At 37.2% G+C, this 19,808-nt stretch overlaps 1 protein-coding gene across 2 annotated transcripts in view; it reads right to left on the minus strand.

The window, feature by feature from the left end:
- LGR5 (leucine rich repeat containing G protein-coupled receptor 5) overlaps positions 1 to 19,808 on the minus strand; it is a 122,477-nt gene that overhangs the window by 88,430 nt on the left and 14,239 nt on the right. The window contains exon 1 of one of the 2 annotated variants that reach the window (XM_043493390.1): positions 2,404 to 2,667. The exons of the other annotated variant lie outside the window; for it this stretch is intronic. The gene's annotated coding sequence lies outside the window, so the exon portion shown is untranslated. Of the gene's footprint in view, positions 1 to 2,403; positions 2,668 to 19,808 lie in introns of those variants that run through there. 2 annotated transcript variants of the gene reach the window in all.

The raw sequence follows: 19,808 nt of genomic DNA on the forward strand, positions 1-19,808 counted from the left end.
CCAAGGCTCCTCTTCTTCACTTTAGCTGTTGAAAGTGCTTTAAAAATGCAGGTCAATATCAATAGCCCATTCTTTTGATGAGGAAACTAATGCACAGAAACTTGGTACTTGTCAAACAAGTAGTCACTGTCAGAGCTAGGAATAGAATGGAGGGTGAAATCCTGGCTCCTTTGAAGTCAGTGGTAGAACTCCCATTGACTGCATTCGGGCCAAGATTTCATCTCAGGAGTCTTGACTCTCCATGCCATGCTCTATCTGCTGGTCTATATTTCCTCATGCTAAAATAGCAGTTTATAATCTGAGAATTTGTGTCCTCATACTTAAAAAGAACAGGAGTACTTGTGGCACCTTAGAGACTAACAAATGTATTAGAGCATAAGCTTTCGTGGGCTACAGCCCACTTCATCGGATGCATAGAATGGAACATATAGTAAGACTACTACTACTATAGTAAGACTCTTTTTGCAGATACAGACTAACACGGCTGCTACTCTGAAACCTGTCCTCATACTTGAGTGCATTTGCAAATAACACTGTGTGACCTACTTAGAAGTTTGTGGAGCCATTTTTTGGCACATAATGGCAGCCCTTGTTGCTGTTTTAAATCACTGAGTTAAAGAAGGAATTCAGTTTCATTTTGGTCAGCTGGGGAATGGAAGTCAGGTGGAGCTGAAAACAGAAACTATTTGAAACTGAAGGCTAAATTCTGGCATGATTTGTGCCATACTGGTAACTAATAAAAGGCTTACCTATCCTGCGGCAGGGCAGGTAGCACAAATGTGTGCACTAACACCTGACACAAATGCTGCTGACCTCAAAATTACCCAAGTTAAACTTCTTTAACCAAAAGACAAAGTGATATTTAGTCCAGAAAATCTTTGTCTGAAACTTTTTCTAATTTAATTTGATAACACAGCCATTTTTGAAAGAAGGTTCTGGGGTTTGATGGTGCAATTCAATAAATCAGAGAAAGAGCCAGGGCATAAAAAAAAAGTGTTTTAAAAAGGGGCGTGGAAAGAGGGAGACAATTATTTTTAATAAAAAAAAAAGTCAATTTTCAGGTGTTTCTTTTTCACACAACATAACATATTAGATAAGCAACCTTTTCACAGAAGCCAAAATAAAAGAAGATGGATGCCTGCAGTACAAGCAAATGGTAAACAAGTTAAGGAATATTTTCTTGTCAATTTTCCAAATTCAGTAAAATCTTCAACAAACTTATTTTGCCATTTCCAGCTCCCATATTAAAAATCTATTAGCAGAAAAGGCTACTGAAAGGCAGACCATGAGCAAAAAGTCTTTTTCTGGAAACAGTTCTGTTCAGTTCTCATGGCTGAACAAAAGCAGATTAAAAGACATTTTGTATATAACTGAATGTGCCAAAGGGGCCTTACCCTACCCTTTTCCATAGCCACGCGTTTCAGGGTCCTATGGGCTGAAGAGAGCCAGTGAAAGATTTGAGGGGGGTAAAAAAACAAAACAAAACATCACCACCACCACAACAGAGGCTACCATGGAGATCCTTCAAAGTGGTGTTCTTCTATAGTGGGAGGATTTCCCTTTAAATCCTTTTCAATAGCATACTGATGGCTTTGAAAGCTTAAATAGCATTTGTCAACCAGCAGTAAATCTTTAAAACTGTTTCTGCAAATAGCCCAACTCTGAGTCTCAGCTTTTCCCATTAATCTGTACGTAAGGCCACTGAAGACTTTTTCAGAGTTTAGATAATGCCTGGATTAAAAGGTCCATTCAGAAGGGAAAGCTTTAGCATTCACCTTGTGTACATAGCCATTTCACCAGTAGTATTCATGGGTTGTTATTTCAACTCTGCATTTGTCCTGCAAACAAGACATTTTGCCACAAAGGCTTGGTAGAGACATTCTTTAGTGAATTACTGAAACCTAGCTCCTCTATTTGTCATGGCTTGTTATTTTTATCAAGTGCAATCAGTTCAAATAGGAACCCTAGATTGACAACTTTACAATTATGTTATTAGAAAAGAGAAAGGTGCGTTTTTTACTTCAACAATGATGCTGATTAAAGTACAACTTGATTGCTTTACATAATGAAAGACTATTTTACATTCCCCTTAATCAGATGCCAGTGGACTGTTCTGTTAGTTTTATATTGAATGTAATTAAAAAACCTTTACAATAATCATCATTTATCCACATTTTCTCTTCTTGGCTTCTTATTAAAAGGTAAAAGTCCATAGTATAGTTTAGACATTTACCAGACTTAATATTTTATAACAGGTTGCATCATTTTTATATTTTCCAATTTTTACACATCAGAGAAATATATTTTTCTTAAATTCCCCCAATCCAAACAAACAGACAAGCAACCCCTCCTCCCACTCCACACACACACACACACATTTGCATCTATTAGGGTTGTTCTTACATCCCTTTAATGTTTATGTTCTCTCCCTTCTAGGTATTCAGGCTTGGATTCTCCTTCACCATATCTGATTTGTACCAAAATATTGTCCAGCCAAAGTCCAAAAGATAATCCTTCAGTTTATTCTGGGGAACTCCATTACTCTCCTATCTGTGAACCCGTTCTCATCTACAGACAGCCTTGATCACAACACTCTGCCTTCACTGCAAGGGAGGGTGCACAAGTCCACTCCCCTTGCCCACAGAGGACACTGGATTTTCAGGCAGGAGGCAATCATATGAAAAAAGTAGAGATCTGAGCTATCCCACTGGGAACCTAACATTTTATTAAGTTCTTATTATTAATTATTAGATACAATATTGTATTAGAAATTTTCTCATATGAATAAATGAGAGAAAAGAGGATGAGAAAAGAAGGAAAAGAAAATCTGATAGAGAAAACTTTATACAAAATTTACAATGGCTTTCCGTGGAGAACAGTACTAAAGTATTTTGTATATTAAGAGCAATTGCACTACCTGTAAAAACTAAAAAATAATAAAAAAAACCATCCAAACCAAAATCCAAATATCTTCAGGTCTTATTGTTCATTGAGTCTCCCCTAATAGACTATTTTCTCCACGCTCCTCAGTTCATGAACATTGACATAAAAACACCAGAGGAAAATACTGGCGAGATTTTCAGGGCATCCTTCTTTCATGCTATACAGAATCTCTCCTTCCCCATAATACAGCCAAAAAGAGACAAGTCTTGTAGTGGATTTATATTTACACCTGGAATCATGTAAATTCTAGTCCACAATCCTTTCCTGCTCCCTACTCAACAGAAAAAAAAAAACCCTATTGACTTCAACGGTAGAGGATCACACCCAGATAGGTCATAATTGCATCTGCTCTTTTTGCCTCTATGTTATTGTCAATATGTACCCAATTTGCGCTCTGCTGTTACTGCAAGGCCTTATTATGCTTTAAAAAGTGTTGGTTTCATACTAGAAAACTCTCCATGATTTGGATCCAGATTCATTCAGAGACCTCCCTCCTCCTCATACTTTTGACAATTGATCCTCGGGGGGGGGGAGGGGGCTGCAGCTGACTGCACTGCTAATGGCATTACATGGCACGTTTGCTAGACTGGGCTCTATATTAGTAAGGCTGGGGGTGGGAAAGGAGGCAGATGGTTTCAATGGAGACCAATGGAAGAAGAAACTTCTTCCTTCCTCCCCCTCATCACCCTAGTCTGAGTAATGGCATTTAGAGCCCATTGCAAAGCCTAGTTATTTATTCCGGTCTTTCCTTGGGTGAGGGAAGTTATCTTCATATCTGTGGGACAGTGGGAAGGTCTCTTCATGTCAACATGTCAGTTCACTTTATTTGTGGTTTGTGTTAAGGTTTATTTGATGTAAGTTATCTTAGAGACACGGAATAGGCAGTAAGGGCAACATTTTCAAAGGTTCTTAAAATCTCATTGAAAATTAATGGGACGTATGCATCTAAATCATTTAGACACTTTTAGAAAAATTTGCCCTCTGTACACTGGAAAAAATATAAGAGTCTCCTTTGCTGCAGATTATTTTCTAACATGCAACTGTCATTGTCATTAATCCCATTTTGTTGTCAGAAAAATGACTGAATGGTTAGTGGAAGTCCTGAGTCTTAGATTCTATTCCCAACTCAGACACATATACATCCTGGGTTCGCATACTCGGCAAGCAGAAACCTGCAGCCAAGTGTATCAAAAGCATGGACCCACAGACTCAGGAACATGGGGCTCATGGTAGGGTGATAAAAATAGCTGCGTAAATGTTTGGGCTTGGACTGGAGCTTGGGCTTTGAACCGGAGCTCTAGCTGCCATGTAGATGTACCCATGGTGTCGTTCTTTACCCATCAAATCAATAACACTGGTCTAGTAATATGTATTTCTCAGTGGTGTTGGGAGACTTAATTACTCAGATGTGTGTGTCAAACACTCCGAGATCCACAATGGAATAGCACTATAGAAGTACAAAGTACCATTACTAAGGCTGCATTATTGCACAGCCATTACAGGACATGGACTTCTGGATTGACATGAGAGTGTTTTCCTTTCTTTTATATATCCATGGACTTAACATTTTGGGATTTTTCTTTTTGGGTAGGTGATAGCAGCAGCTGAGCCAGTTTTGCTGAGAAACTTGAGAGCTGCTTGGTTAAAATTTGGGGCTGATGGAAGGAGGGCAAGAGTAAATAGGAACTCTCATAATTAGGGAGAGTGTTTTGTTGTTGGGATAGTTACAAATCCTGTAATTTCTCTGTTTTCTAGAAGAAAAATCCTGGGTATAGAAAGCTGGTTTAAAAGGGGTCCATACCACGCTGAAGGAGAGACAACTGAAGCGCTCTCCCTTCCCTCTTGGATTTGAGTATCCACAGTTGTGGAGAGCCAGGCCAGATCCTTGTCCTATCTTCCAGTGCTATCGCGAACAAGGTGAAAAGTTAATTTAGCTCAAAGCTGCAGCATAGAGCAGCTGCATCTTCCCCAAGGAATATCGGGGGACAATCCTGCACACTCACAATGGGACAATTCGGGGGGAAAACTGTTAGGGGAAACTTGTGGAACCTTCCTCCCTTCCCATAGCTGGAGCTTTTGATCTGGCACAAAGTAATTATGCTCAAATCAACTCTTCTTTAATAATAATCAAAATCATATTTTGCCCTTATATAGTGCTTTTCGTCCATAGATCTCAAAACACTTTTCAAAGGGAGGCAAGTATTATATAGATGGAAAAACAGAGGCAAAGTGACTTGCCCAAGGACACCTAGCAGAGCAGTGGAAGAGCTGGGAACACAATCCAGGTCTCCTGAGTCCCAGTCCAGTGTGCTACCCACTAGGTTACACTTATTTATGATTAATGCAAATGATAAATAAACCCAGGTTTAAAACACAGCACTGTGGCATCCTAGTGGAGACTTTACCTTTCCTTTATAGCTTTTCAGTCAGCTTTCACCACCTGTGACCATTCTCTCATATCGAAGCCAATGTAGTTTTGGCAGCTGACATAGTGCGTGTATATATTAGGGCTGTCAATTAATTGCAATTAACTCATGCAATTAACTCAAAAAATTAATCTTGATTAAAAAATTAATCGCAGTTTTAATCGCACTGCTAAGTGATAGAATACCAAGTGAAATGTATTAGATATTTTTGGATATTTTTCTACATTTTCAAATATATTGATTTCAATGACAACATAGAATACAAAGTATACAGTGCTCACTTTATTATTACAATTTTTGATTATCATTTTTAGAGTGCAAATATTAGTAAACAAAAGAAATAGTATTTTTCAATTCATACAAGTACTGTAGTTCAATCTCTTTATCGTGAAAAGTGCAATTAAAAATGTGATTTTTTTTGCTACATAACTGCACTCAAAAACAAAAAACAATGTAAAACTTTAGAACCTACAAGTCCACTCAGTTCTACTTCTTGTTCAGCCAATCGTGAAGACAAACACGTTTGTTTACATTTATGGGACATAATGCTGCCTGCTTATTATTTACAATGTAACCTGAAAGTGAGAACAGGCTTTCACATGGCACTTTTGTAGCTGGCATTAATGGGCCAGATATGCTAAACTTTCGTATGCCCCTTCATGCTTCGGCCATCATTCCAGAGCTCATGCTTCCATCCAATGCTCATTAAAAAAAATAATGCATTAATTAGATTAGTGACTGAACTCTTTGGGGGAGAACTGTACGTCTCCTTCTCTGTTTTACCCATATTCTGCCATGTATTTCATGTTATAGCAGTCTCGGATGATGACCAGCACATGTTTGTTTTAAGAACACTTTCACCACAGATTTGATAAAACTCAAAAAAGGTACCAATGTGAGATTTCTAAAGATAGCTATGGCACTCGACCCAAGGTTTAAGAATCTGAAGTGCCTTCCAAAATCTGAGAGGGACGAGGCGTGCAGCATGCTTTCAGAAGTCCTAAAAGAGCAACACTCCATTTTGCGGAAACTACAAAACTCGAACCACCATAAAAGAAAATCAACCTTTTGCTGGTGGCATCTATCGCAGATGATGAAAATGAACATGTGTCGGTCCACACTGCTTTGGACCGTTATTGAGCAGAACCTGTCATCAGCATGGACGCATGTCCTCTGGAATGGTGGTTGAAGCATGAAGGGACATAAGAATCTTTAGGGCATTTGGCATGTAATTATCTTGTGACACTGCTACAACAGGAATGCCTATTCTCACTTTCAGGTGACATTGTAAACAAGAAGCGGACAGCATTATCTCCTGCAAATGTAAACAAACTTGTTTGTCTGAGCGATTGTAATAAAAATAAAGATATACTGCACACTGTACACTTTGTGTTCTGTGTTGTATTTGAAATCAACATATTTGAAAATGTAGAAAACATCCAAAATAATTAAATACATTTTATTCTATTCTTGTTTAACAGCGCAATTAATCGCGATTTTTAATTGCTTGACAGCCTGTGTGTGTGTGTGCGCGCACGCGTGTGTATAAACAAACAAATATTAAAATCTCAAATTTCCATATTTTAGGAGGTAGAAACAAGGTTGGAGAATCTGTTCTCATAGTCTCAGAGACTTCAAAAAGTCAGACCATCATGATCATCTAGTCTGACCTCCTGCACATTACAGACCACAGAACCTCACTCAACCATTCCTGTAAAAGACCCCAACCATCCTCTGGCTGAGTTACTGAAGTCCTCCAGTTTAAGGAGGATATCGTACTGGAACATATTTCTCCACTGAAAATACTATCCAATATGTCTTGTTAGCAGGGGAAATGTATTCTGTAAACTCTGTCAGTGCTTGGAAGTTTTTATTTTTGAATAGCAATGTCTGTGATATAGAGCATATGCCCCTTTCTATGCATCCACACCATAAAATATTTTTCCACCTATCTATAATGACTGCTTTTTTTCCCCAAGGGGGCTTCTCTGTCTAGTCTCTCTCTGGATTTTAAACAGTTCTTAGCACAAGGTAACCCCAATCCTGATTAGAGCCCCCCACTACAATATAACCACAATACAAATAATGAATACAGCCCTTAGTTATCTGTTTTTTTAAAATATGATCTTCTCATTACAAAAAACTTGCCTAATGTCCATCTGCTTTTTAGGACAATTCAGGAAGTCAAGAAAAATACCATATCCAGCCACAGAGCATTTTTAGTAGGTAGAATATAATTAGCCAAATTGAAATGTTCTGCAGGATATAGGCTTAACATCCCTATTCTTTCCATAAAGGTCATGAGAACTTTGAACAAAAGTTACATCCCCTCTGAATCCCAGGTGAATTCCAAAAGAACCTCAGGTAGGAAATGGTGACAGAAAATCTTCCCTGGGGCAGTAAAGTGCTATTGGAGGAACTGTTGGTGTAGCGTCCCTGAGATTTTATTCATTTTATTTATTATTAGTAAATCAGTTTTTAAAGCGCTTTGGGATTCTTCTGGATGAAAGGTACTATCTAAAGCATAGTTTAAACTGGACATCGATCCCTGATTCAAATGTATACATTAATTTACTAAGTATAGTGAGAATAAAGGTTTGTGGAGTACGGAAGTTACCCTTGTTAAACATTTACCATTCAATTTCAAGTCCTGATTGCATATTAGTAGTAGTATCACATTAATACCTAAAAGTCCCCACTGATATCAGTACTGGATTACTATACTGTATTATCAGTACTAATTACTGTACAAAACAGTAAAAGACAGACCCTGCTCCAAAGAGCTTACTAGCTAAGTAGACACACAAAGAGAAGGGAAGACACTTAGCAAATCAATGGCATGGCTGAGATTCTAACCAAGGTCTCCCGAGTTCCAATATAGTGCACCATCAACTAGAGGACAGTACCTCACCTTTGAGATATCCTCTCTACTATGGGCCTTCATAAATCATGTTGAAGGAAATGATGGTTAAAAACTATACCAACCAATACAGGAATTTCCACTAAAAGTACAATTCAGAGACTGCTTGCCTTTGATAACAGCTGTACAATCGGTGACAAAGCAAATGTTTAACATATCATTGACAGAGTACTAGTGAATTGTGACCAAACATCAAAAATGACATGACTAAATATCTATTAAAGGCAAAATGTAAAAGCTATTTAATTTTAAACTGTTTAAGATGGCAAATAAATAACTGCAAATTCATTTAAAACATAAATGTAAGATTTAAAAAAAATTAGGGCCTAATCCTGCATCCTTTACTCATGCTAGTTATGAGATTTATGTGGGAATTATTTGCATACTTACGGGTTGCAGGATTATGTCCTAACAGTTTATCATATATCTACAATTTAATGAGTGTATAGTGAAATAAAATCTTGTACTTTAAAACCTCTCACCCAAACCCTCTAAGCTCATGGCTAAATAGGGGATTGGAGGGGTCAAGGAGAAAAGAAATAACTGCTCCCAAAGGGCATACTTGAGGCTTCATCCTATAGTGCAAACATTAGAGTGTTTAAAGTCAGATGTCTACTCAGATAGTTCATTATACACCTTTTACACTACAGAGCAACAAGTTAATAGCGTCCAACAATGATGGCCATGTACACTTACAACCTATGTATGTATGACTTACTGGCAGATTCCAATTAACAAACTAATTATCCAAAAGAAACTATGATGAACAACATTAAAAAACCATTAGGAAAATTAAACATAAAAAATACCTCTCCATGTTATATAAAGCTAAAGTATGGTATCTCCATAAACAAGAACAGAACCTGAATACACTAAAACAGATGATAAATTACTCTTCAGAAACTTTGTTTTATTTGCATAGTATTATAGATCAAGCTTTACAATAGCAGCCCAACCATGGAACTACCTTTAGTCAGCGCCTCTCTTTTATGTCACCATCCTATTTTCAACTAACAATGCACGCAGATGAGCCAAAAACATGTACTTTGCTCCCACCACTACAATTCCTGCTCTCCTTTTCTTTACCCTTTTCAAAAACATGAAAGCATTGGATTGCTAATTACTTTTATCCAGCCCATAGGAAAATTAGTTTATCTTCCTGATCAAAGCAAATTAGGCAGATCATGGCTGATGAGAATGCAACAGTAAAATCTCCATACTTTCTATTCCACCCCCTTTTCTCTCAGAAATAGAGCCTGTGTCAAATATGTAGGTATTTCCCACGGCCAGTCTGGACTCTGTTTCCAACAGGCACTGGGGCTGGGACAATGGTTCCTACACAGACACTAAAGTTCTTTAGTTCAGTCATTGTGCAAGAAAAGAACTGGTAACCCTTTAGCTAGCATTTGATGAAACATCTAGATTTACATATTTTCCTAATTGCATTTTTTGAACGTGAGTGAGATTTATCTGACCAGAGTTAAATGCCTCCTTTATTCTACTATCCAAGGCAAAATACAAGTCCACGCTCTGGGGGGGAAGAAAAAAAAAATGCATGCAGAATTTTATTCAGCCTGATCTCAGCATTACAATTTTGGTTTTCAATAATGTGGGGGAGTGGAGAGGTTAGAGTAGTGAAAGGTGGGAATATATACCTTCACTTCTCAAAGCATAAACATTGTTTTCTAAAGAATGACTTGCTTAGCTAATTTTAATGCTGAAAACTGCTCCTTGTCATTAAGTTCTATGATCAACATTTTCTATTACCAAAGTGCTGCAAAATTAGTTCCTTGTCCCTCATAATTCATTTCCCCTAAAATTTGTGTCCTATGGCTATAAACAGATTAAAGCTAGGCCGTCCTACTACTTTATTTATAATCAATTACTATAAATTAACAGTAAATCTTACATTTAGCTCCATTTAAACATCAGTATGCAGCTGCCCATTTGAAAATAAAATGGTTGCCTTCTTTCACTTCAGTGGGCACAATACAAAACATCCATTGAGCTTTTCCTTTATTGCAGCTGCCAATGCCCAGCCAGCTTTTAACAAACCAACCAAGCGGGATAACAATGCAGCTGCAACATTTTATGGCATTTCTGTTAGTTCTCTTTTGAGACTGAAGGTGTTAATTGGGAATCAAAGAATACAACCCTGCCAGCTTTCTTTCACAAACTATACACTGGCCACTGCAGTTTTCAGAAAAAAAAAAATCTAATAAAGGGACAAAAATGTTGTTTGTCACACCAGTAACATGTACTTAAGACCCTTTGATCATGAGCTTTTATGTAGTCTTGTCAGACAGGCTGAAAATATTTTTCCTCCCTTTTCTCCTTTCTGAATACTGATTCTAAGGCTGTCTAAAGAGGTAAAAAACCCAATAGTAAGTGAAATACTTTACAGGTGAAAAATAGCCTTCCTGAGCAACCCAGTTTTGTTAAAAATCATATCAATAGTCTACATTTTCCATTAAAACAAATGATACTTTGAAATTCTTTGCATGTGTCTTTACTATATGATTTAATATTCCAAATACTTAAAACATTTGCAGGTATTTCAGTATAAAGTATTATTTAAACTACAAAGCTGCTCATTATTGTATGGAATAATATTTTGCATGAATGTAAAAATAATAATCCAGAATGATGTAGGAGTTTACTTTATGTTGTACAATATTAATTACATGTTCATAGTTACATGTATACTATCCAATGTATATTTGCTATTTTTATATATATTTATTAAGCATGACCGTATTAGAGTGCCATATATTCAAGGGTAACAGCATGAAGTCATTACCTTTAATCTTCAGTCAAAGTTAAAAGCTTAAAATAAGTTTATGAAGTTAGCACTGCTGGGAATTAGTCAAGCTTGCTAGCTTTCCCAGCAAGAGCTTTTATTGCTAGATGCACAAATCATGCCAAAATCCATTAATCCTACCACAGAAAGGCAGAAAGAAGCTCTGGTTGTTTATTTAATGTTAATGAATTGAATGGCCTTCTAAGGCTACCTGCCGAGTTTTCTAAACTGTAAAACAAATAAAGTCATTTTAAGTAACAGTACAGAAACATAAATAACTCTATTCATCTTTAAAAGAGTATATGAACTATGAAGTTATGAGATATACTGGTAACCACTCCACTTACCTTATAATACTTTATAAATAAAACCTAATTATATATTATAAAAAATTATGAAAATAATGGTACTTATAGTGGGGTTCAGTTATTCGGGAGCCCAGGTGCAGTAGACTTGATATTCAAGAGACTGTTAAAACACAGATCTTTGTGATAAGACTAGATTTTAATCAGCATTGACATTACACACAGCACTCTGTCTCATGAACAGTGAAATCTGTCATTGGCTTTTATAGCATATATAAGCACAACAAAACAGTTCACAGGAAAGGGTTCTATTTATACTTCTAACACCACCATGAATTTTCCCCCTCAAAGCCTTATGTCTATTATTAGCATAAATTCGTACACTACTAAAAATGATAGAGAAATGCTTAAACTTAAAAATCACATCAAACATTTATGCACGGCGTTAAATTCTCAAAGTATTTTCTGGAGCCCTGGGGGAGGTGGGGAGAGGGGAAGGGCAGGACTTCTGCCCCGCAGGTTTGAAAATATTCACCAGAACTGTGCTCCAAACAGCTCTGGCTGAATTTAAGTCCTGTTTATGGATACTTGTTATTTTTAGTGAAGTTTAAATGTTTTATTATAATAAAGCTACTAAAGTATATTTTGGCTGGTTTCCCTTTTTTTGGTTATCTCCTATAAGAAATCTTAGGACAAAAAACTCTGCCTATTAATACATTTGTATGGTTCTCTGTGACTTCAATGTGAGCTGGGCATGCATATCAAAGATCAGAATTTGGCTTGATTAAAAAAAAATGAGAATTTTACAGGGTTGTTATCTCTGTAGATTAAGCCTTTTTATACATGGAATAAGGTTAAAACAGCAAATACACTTTAAATTGACTGCTGTAGTTACTTGCCATAACTTTTATTGTTATAACATTATTTTGGTGTTGCAATGTCAAAAATAAATGAAAATATACCTATGAAGAAGGCAAAATGTATAAAGAATACATTACTGTATTAACACATTCATAAAGTAAATTTAATTCAAGTCTTGGAGATGAAAATTTGTTGTCCTTTTATTTAGGAGTATATATATGCAGTTATGTTAGTAATTCCATAATTAGCTGAATGATCTTTTCCGTTATAAGCACGAATTTGATGGGGCTCTCTTAAAAATGCTCTTGTGGATAGGCAGAGGATAAATTAAATTTTGTGGAAGTTTGGTGTTAAATGGACAAAAGTGTTTTTTACATGTGATGCATTAAGGGGAGGGAGAGGTGTTTTTCCTTTTTTTGGAAAATACTTTTTAACCATAGTTCAAAAAAGGCTTGATGTATAAAGTCAATGTTTCTTTGATTCACAAGTCTAAGAAGAACTAATTAGTGGGAGCTAGATAGATTCATGGAAGATAGCCACTGAGGGACCTATTAGCCAGGATGGGCAGGAATGGTGTCCCTAGCCTCTGTTTGCCAGAAGCTGGGATTGGGTGACAGGGCATGGATCAGTTGATGATAACCTGTCTGTTCATTCCCTTTGGGACACCTGCCATTGGCCACTATCAGAGGACAGGATACTGGGCTTGATGGACCTTTTGTTCTGCCCACTATAGCCATTCTTATGATTATTTTTATAGCCATGGGTGGAAATCTTGCATTTACTGGTTATGAAAACTTGAACCCCCAAGAGTTGGTAGAATTTCTAAACTCCACAGTCATAGGCTGGGAAATTTGTATGTAAGCACCTATGATGGGATTTTTAAAAATGGTTCATGGTGACCTAACTCTGCTCCTAAAGAATCAATGGGAGTTTTACCATTACCTTCAATAGAAGCTGAGTTAAGCCGAAGTAGAATGCTTTTGAAAACCCCACCTCCTAAACTTAGGGGTCTCCAAAATTATGTCTATGCTGAAATCAAACACACATGGCTGGCCCATGTAATCTGACTTGGGCTCATGGGGCTTGGGCTACAAGGCTGTTAAACTGTAGTGTTGATATTTGGGCTTGGCCTAGAACACAAGCTGTGGGACCCCACAAGTAAGCATGACCTCTACTCCGCAATTTTATGCATTGTGAGTCCAAGTGAGCTGACACAGGCCAGTCGCAGGAGTTTAATTGCGGTGTGGACATATCCCAAAGTTCCACCTAAACACCCGAGTGAATCTAAACGTTCTGAGAGCCAGGTAGTTCCAGTTCAGCAGAATTAGAAGCTCTGCTGGCAAAGAGAACCCAAATAGCTCCTGCTCACAGAATTTAGCTACGTGAAACACTATCACTCTCCCTGTGTTGTGCCATGGCAGTTGAAATTAGTGGATGCGCTTGAGCCAAAACATATGGTGGATTCTATCATGGCACTTTCAATGGAGAACCTTTGCTTCCAAATTCTTTCTCCCCTTTGGTCTAGCAGGTTCCATATCTGTTTACTTTCAGTACAGGGTTTAAATGCCATTTGGTTTTGCAGGTTTTTGTCTGAATACACAAAGTCAGATGCTATGTTGATGGGGACAATGCAAGAACCTGTACAGATAGAATAGTGTTAGTGCAAAAGCTGTCTCCAATTTTGGGGATTGTATTTATTTTTATTTAAATGTTGAGTAAACAATTTTGTAGAGTTTTTTTTAAATGTATGTGCTTCAGAGACAATAATGATGGGCACAATTTTACAAGTCAGAACATAAATATACAGATCAGACTTGTCTCTCCCTTGACTAATTTTCTCACTAGGTTAACAGGTCACAATATTTTGTGTCTTATCCTCCACATATAATCCACAAACACCCAGAAAACCAGAGCCCAATATGAGCCAGCCACCCTCATTCTGCTGCTCTTTCAATCACATGCATCATTATAAAGTTTCTGCAGATCAAATTAGGCTATCAGTAACACCTGTGCCACCCCACTGCGTTAAGCTTATGCTCTCAGTGATGCCCATGCAACTCCATTGACTTGAAGGATGTGCTCAAGTGCAATTGTACTTTAAGAAACAATTCCATTTATGGAACAGTATCTGTCTCTCATTCAAGTTTCCCCTGTATTGTCTGTGAAGGTAACAGAAGGGGGGAAAAAAAAAAAACCAGTAACCAACAACAAATTTTTTTGTCACTGTCATCAGCATATATAAATGAATGCACACAGGCAACAGGTTTGGGACTAAAATATGACACTGTGTCAGCATGGCACATACAGCACATCACACTATTTTTGAGCTGTTAAGCAATAATTATATCTACTTTCATTCTTTACAGAATCCTTTCAGATGACTATTATTGCTGCAGAGTTATAGGAAGTATTGTACACAAGTCTTTACAAGCCAAGAGTTTATATGTTGCATCTCCATTCTTAGCAAGAGAACCAGATATATTTACAGCAGTGAGGAGACAGATTCTACAATGAACAAAAAAACCCCTAACTTATCAAACTTCTTTTGCAGAACTAGTTTCCATATGAAGCTACACTATAAGGTGTTTGCTATCTGTCTCTCTTCCTTCTCAAAGAGCAATCAACATCTTACCCATGCACTTATTTACAGAAGACTAATGTGGCTATCATTTTAATGGTAAAGTATGCATGTATAGTTCCAAAATATATTGTTCTTTTCAACAAAATGTTAAAGATGAACATTTCACCTAAAACAAGTGAGCATATTTAAAATCTATATAGTCTCTTGAACAATGATCTTATTACAATGAAATTATTATTGGAAACAAAGCAGGTAAGATATTTCTCATTTTCACTATATACATGAAACCCATCTCAAATATATTACAGGTAATTAGTTCAATACAAATGTACAACTATTCACTGAGACTTTTGGGAGGATCGCTAATAACTGCTACGCTCTTTAGATCTGATGACACTTAGAAGGTCTGATAATTTAAGAATAGCAACAGTAGCACAACCATTTTCAGGACTACCTGTATCCATTAAATTCTGCTCTCAGTTACCCTGGTAGTAAATCTATTGCTCTGAATTTATACCTCTGTAAAAGAGAACAGAATTTGGCTCTGTAATGTTGTTTCAGGAAATTTAGTTTCCAGTTACATGGATGCTTTAACATCATTGGTTCCAAATGGCTATTGTGTATTAACCTGATAGCTTCTCTGGGCAACTCATCTCTAAAAAGATACAGTAGAAATAAAAAGGGGTCATAGACCGGCTACAAAAATGGAATAGAAAGGCTACCATGTAAGAAGAGACTAAAAAGATCAGGACTGTTAAATTTAGAGAGATGATGAATAGAAGGTGGTGTGCCATAGGCATATAAAACAATGGCACAGAGAATCTCAGTTGGGCATGTTTACCGCCTCTCAGAGTACTGGAACAAGGAGACACCCCTTGAAATTAAAATCAGCAATTTAAAAATGATAATTTACACTATGCATAATTAAGCTGTGGAACTCAAAGTCACAAGATATTATTTGAGGCCAGTACCTTAGCAGGATTTTTAAAAAAAGGTTTGGACATGTATGAGTAACAACAACTTCCACAGCTGCATTAAATATAGCATAATACAAATTTCTGCTTTAGTGCATAAGCCTACAATTAAATACCCAAGTTTAGGAATAAACTTCCCTTGAAGCATTTGGTACTGGCAAATATTGGAATAGTATATTGGATTAAATGAATCATTGGTCTGATCCAGTGTGGCAACTCCTATGTTCCCAGGCACATCAGACTGCACCTGACAACTTAATTTTGATTTCTTCAAAAAAAAATCACTCCTTTTTTAATATCCCTCTGGAGCTTTTAAAAGATTGATCACAGTTGACCAGAGCTCAGATAGTGAATTGCAGTACACTGGACAGCCCAATCTCCACTGCAGTCTTCTTTGACTATACCAAGTTCTAAGAGTTTTTGAAATATAGTGTTGAATTAGGAACACTATTGTAGAACCACTCAGTCAGTGTTTTGAAGTAGATATTAAGAAATGTAGTCAGTCAGCTGGTATAACCAGATATTACCAGGTCTTTGCACCATCTAGGGACTGGATACTTGCAGTCTTAACCCCAGTCTTTCAATCTTTGCAGTAGTGTTTTCTGATTTCAAAAGTGACTGTCAATCACAATTTTATTTGAGGTGCTTAAAAACCAAGAAAAGAAAAGAAAAGAAAAATTCTTCACAGGGTCAGGCAACTTCAGGATCTTTTCCCCATCTTGCAGTTATATTTTCTGTATCTCACAGATTGTGACTTGCATAGGAAATGATCTTCTGATCTCCATTCTTCATCTCATCTCTTAAAATGGTACCGAAGCTAACCAGACTACATAATGATTTTGGAGTAGGGCATTAGAGCATAATATGAGATAGTGGAAGAGTCTTCTAATTCAGATTTGAGGTCTTGAAAAAGTCTTCTGAAAGACACATATCCAAATACATTTAGCACCTTGTCTTGTCAATGCCTGTAAAGGTTTACTTAAACTTGAAAACTCCTTTTTAAAGTCTGGAATGATAACTTGCCATGCCTAGAAAACTTTTCAGTTTCCCAACATAACTTTTCTACTTGCTACTTTAATTGCTTGGGACAGAATAAATATGACAAGCCAAATTTTTAAAGGTATTTAGGTGCCCAAAGATGCAGATAGGCGCTTTTGAGAATCCCACTAGGCACCTAGATGTCTAACTCCCTTTGAATGCAGGCATCTAAATCGATTTAAAAATCTGGGTCGAACAGCTTCCGAAGAAAAAAATATATATCTGTATATATATCCATAAGCTTACTTATAAGATTTACTTTTATAAAGTCATATTGAAAAATTCAGACACTAAAAAAAAATAAAATAAAATAAAAAGGAGTACTTGTGGCACCTTAGAGACTAACAAATTTATTAGAGCATAAACTTTCGTGAGCTACAGTCAAATGCACCGATGGTTTCCACCAAATGCATCCGATGAAGTGAGCTGTAGCTCACGAAAGCTTATGCTCTAATAAATTTGTTAGTCTCTAAGGTGCCACAAGTACTCCTTTTCTTTTTGCGAATACAGACTAACACGGCTGCTACTCTGAAACCTAAAAAAAAATAAAAAAATCCTTCATTACTTTTGCTCTTTTCAAATTTCATAATTTTAATTAAAATTACAATATAAATAATATATATGACCATCACTACAGTTGAAATAATTGGCTCTTATCTGTTCTTACATTGAAAGACCTCAGCTGTTGAGATTTCAAGAGTCTTTTATGTCTTCAACTGTCATGTGGAGGAGATCTCTCCATGCATCTGGAAGCTTCATCTAATTCAAATTGATGGTCCCTTTGTTTAAATCCTACTTTGAAATTGCCATTTAAGAAGGAGCAGGGCCAGTGCATTTGTGTCACATCAGCTGTCCCTAATGAGCTTTAAAAGACGGTACCTGGGCCTAGAGAAGGAGAAACCCAGAGTCCCCTCAAAGGGGAATCAGTGAGAGCCTGAGAAATGAAGGTATAAAATTCCCTGGGGATTATAGTTTAGGATGAGCTGAAGAACTGTTGTTTGTTTTACCTCTGCTGAAAAATAAGAGTGCCTACAAGAATTTATGGGCATGACAGAGGGGCTTCTGCAGGCTGGGGAGAAGCCCTGCCATGTTGCATCTGATAAAACACAATGTATCATGCCATCTTTGGTCAAGGCCGCTTTGGTGCTGCAACAGACTAGAAATTCTGCAGCAGCTTCAGGTATATTCAAGAACTGAGGTTTTTACTGAATATGAAAATAAATATTGTCATATTAAATTAATTTTACTCTGCCCCTGAATTTTTGTACTACTCAGGCCAGCATGGTGTGACACTCTGTCTCCATCTGGTGGTGACTAGGCCAGATAGAGGTTGATGAGCCTGCTACAGCCTTGGAAGAGCTAGGTCTTTTTGCTCAGGAAGTAGAGGTTCATGCATTAAAATCCTATGGATAAAATTTATCCTATTTTATCCTATATATCACATTTTTGGACTGACAATATAAGATTGCATCAGGAAAGTTAACAGGGTAAACTGGAATTTTGGCAGCTGGGCAGAAAACATTTGGGACTTTCATCAGTTGGAAAGACTTTGGACACATTTTGGGATTGTGGGATAAACATATTAACTGGATGGTTCTGTTCAAAAGATAAAATGTACACTGCCAGGTCTGTAGTAGTAGGAGGTGTACTGGCTGCACCTGGTTAACAGATAAAGTATTTAGATATTATGGGGTTGGGTGTGACAGTAACCCAAAGATAAACAACAGTGTATGAAGACCCCATCTTAACAAGCTTTCTTGGAGTTTCTTGTGGCATTATGTCTTGCAAAAGCCTCCAGTGAATGAGTGGTTCTCCACCACCCTTGGAACAGTGTACCCTCTCCTCCCCAGGGCTGCTCAGCCTACACAAGGGCAGAGCTGACACTGTGGCCCAGATTCTGGGTCCTATATGCCATTCCTGTGGTTTCAAGGGGTCATAAAGAGGTTGGAATGACATTCCCTCCCTCCTGAATGGCTAGGGTGTGCTCTGTTCGATGGTTCTGAGCAGTGGAACAGCCCATAGACAGACAACCATGGGGAGGCCCAGTGGCTGCTTTGACTTTCTCAGGAGCTGTTCTGGCTTGTGAAGCAGCCCAGAATCTGGGAGTCTCAAATGGCTAAAAGCCACCTTTGCCCTCCTAATGCCCTAGCTTGCATGTTAGGCACTGCACAGAATCTGGCCCCACGTTCCTTCGGGAATAGTTGTTTCTGATTGTGTATCTTTTAACTTAGTTGCACATATGGTTTTTTTCATACCAATTTCTTTTCCTCCAAAAGCGTTCTTTGGATATTTCACAATCTCATACCAATTTCAGAACATCAAGCAGTTTCATCTAAGACCTCGCAGATGATCATCTCAAAATTTGTGCATACAGTAGATGAATTTTGTTTTATCATCTCTTGTGAAAATTGCAGGTCCGTGTCACTCAGCCTTTTCAGGTATTATGCTGTACTCTCACTGATGCTTTTTTTGTCTATCCTGAATTTAATTCTATGATTTTTCAGTTTCAAAACTAAAATATTACATCACTGCAGCTTGATGCATCCTTGGTCCTTACAGTTTTGGACAACGTAATTCAGTACTATCAGATCCATATTCCATTTACCTGGTTTGATAATTAGATGCTACGGTTTTCAGATCTTGCAAGAACAAAGCTATGCACCATTATTAGATTTAGTGCAGTCTGAAACAGGTGCAGACTGCAACCTATATAGTTTATTAGTTATCAGAAATAAAAATCCTGATTTTATTTGTGTTGTTGCATTAACTAATCGTATGCATTTTATGTTGAACACCAAGGCAAGACTGGAAAAAGTACTTAGTGAATGTTGTATTTTTTTCTCCAATGTTCACATCTCCATGCTGAGATCTATCTTGGAATATAATCAAAAAATTGGTGCCTTCCTTAGTATATGAATGGCTATGCTATAAAATGTTGTAAATTTCAGGTTTTTTTAAAC

This window comes from Dermochelys coriacea, chromosome 1 (assembly GCF_009764565.3).
Source record: "Dermochelys coriacea isolate rDerCor1 chromosome 1, rDerCor1.pri.v4, whole genome shotgun sequence".
Classification (NCBI taxonomy): Eukaryota; Metazoa; Chordata; order Testudines; family Dermochelyidae; genus Dermochelys; species Dermochelys coriacea.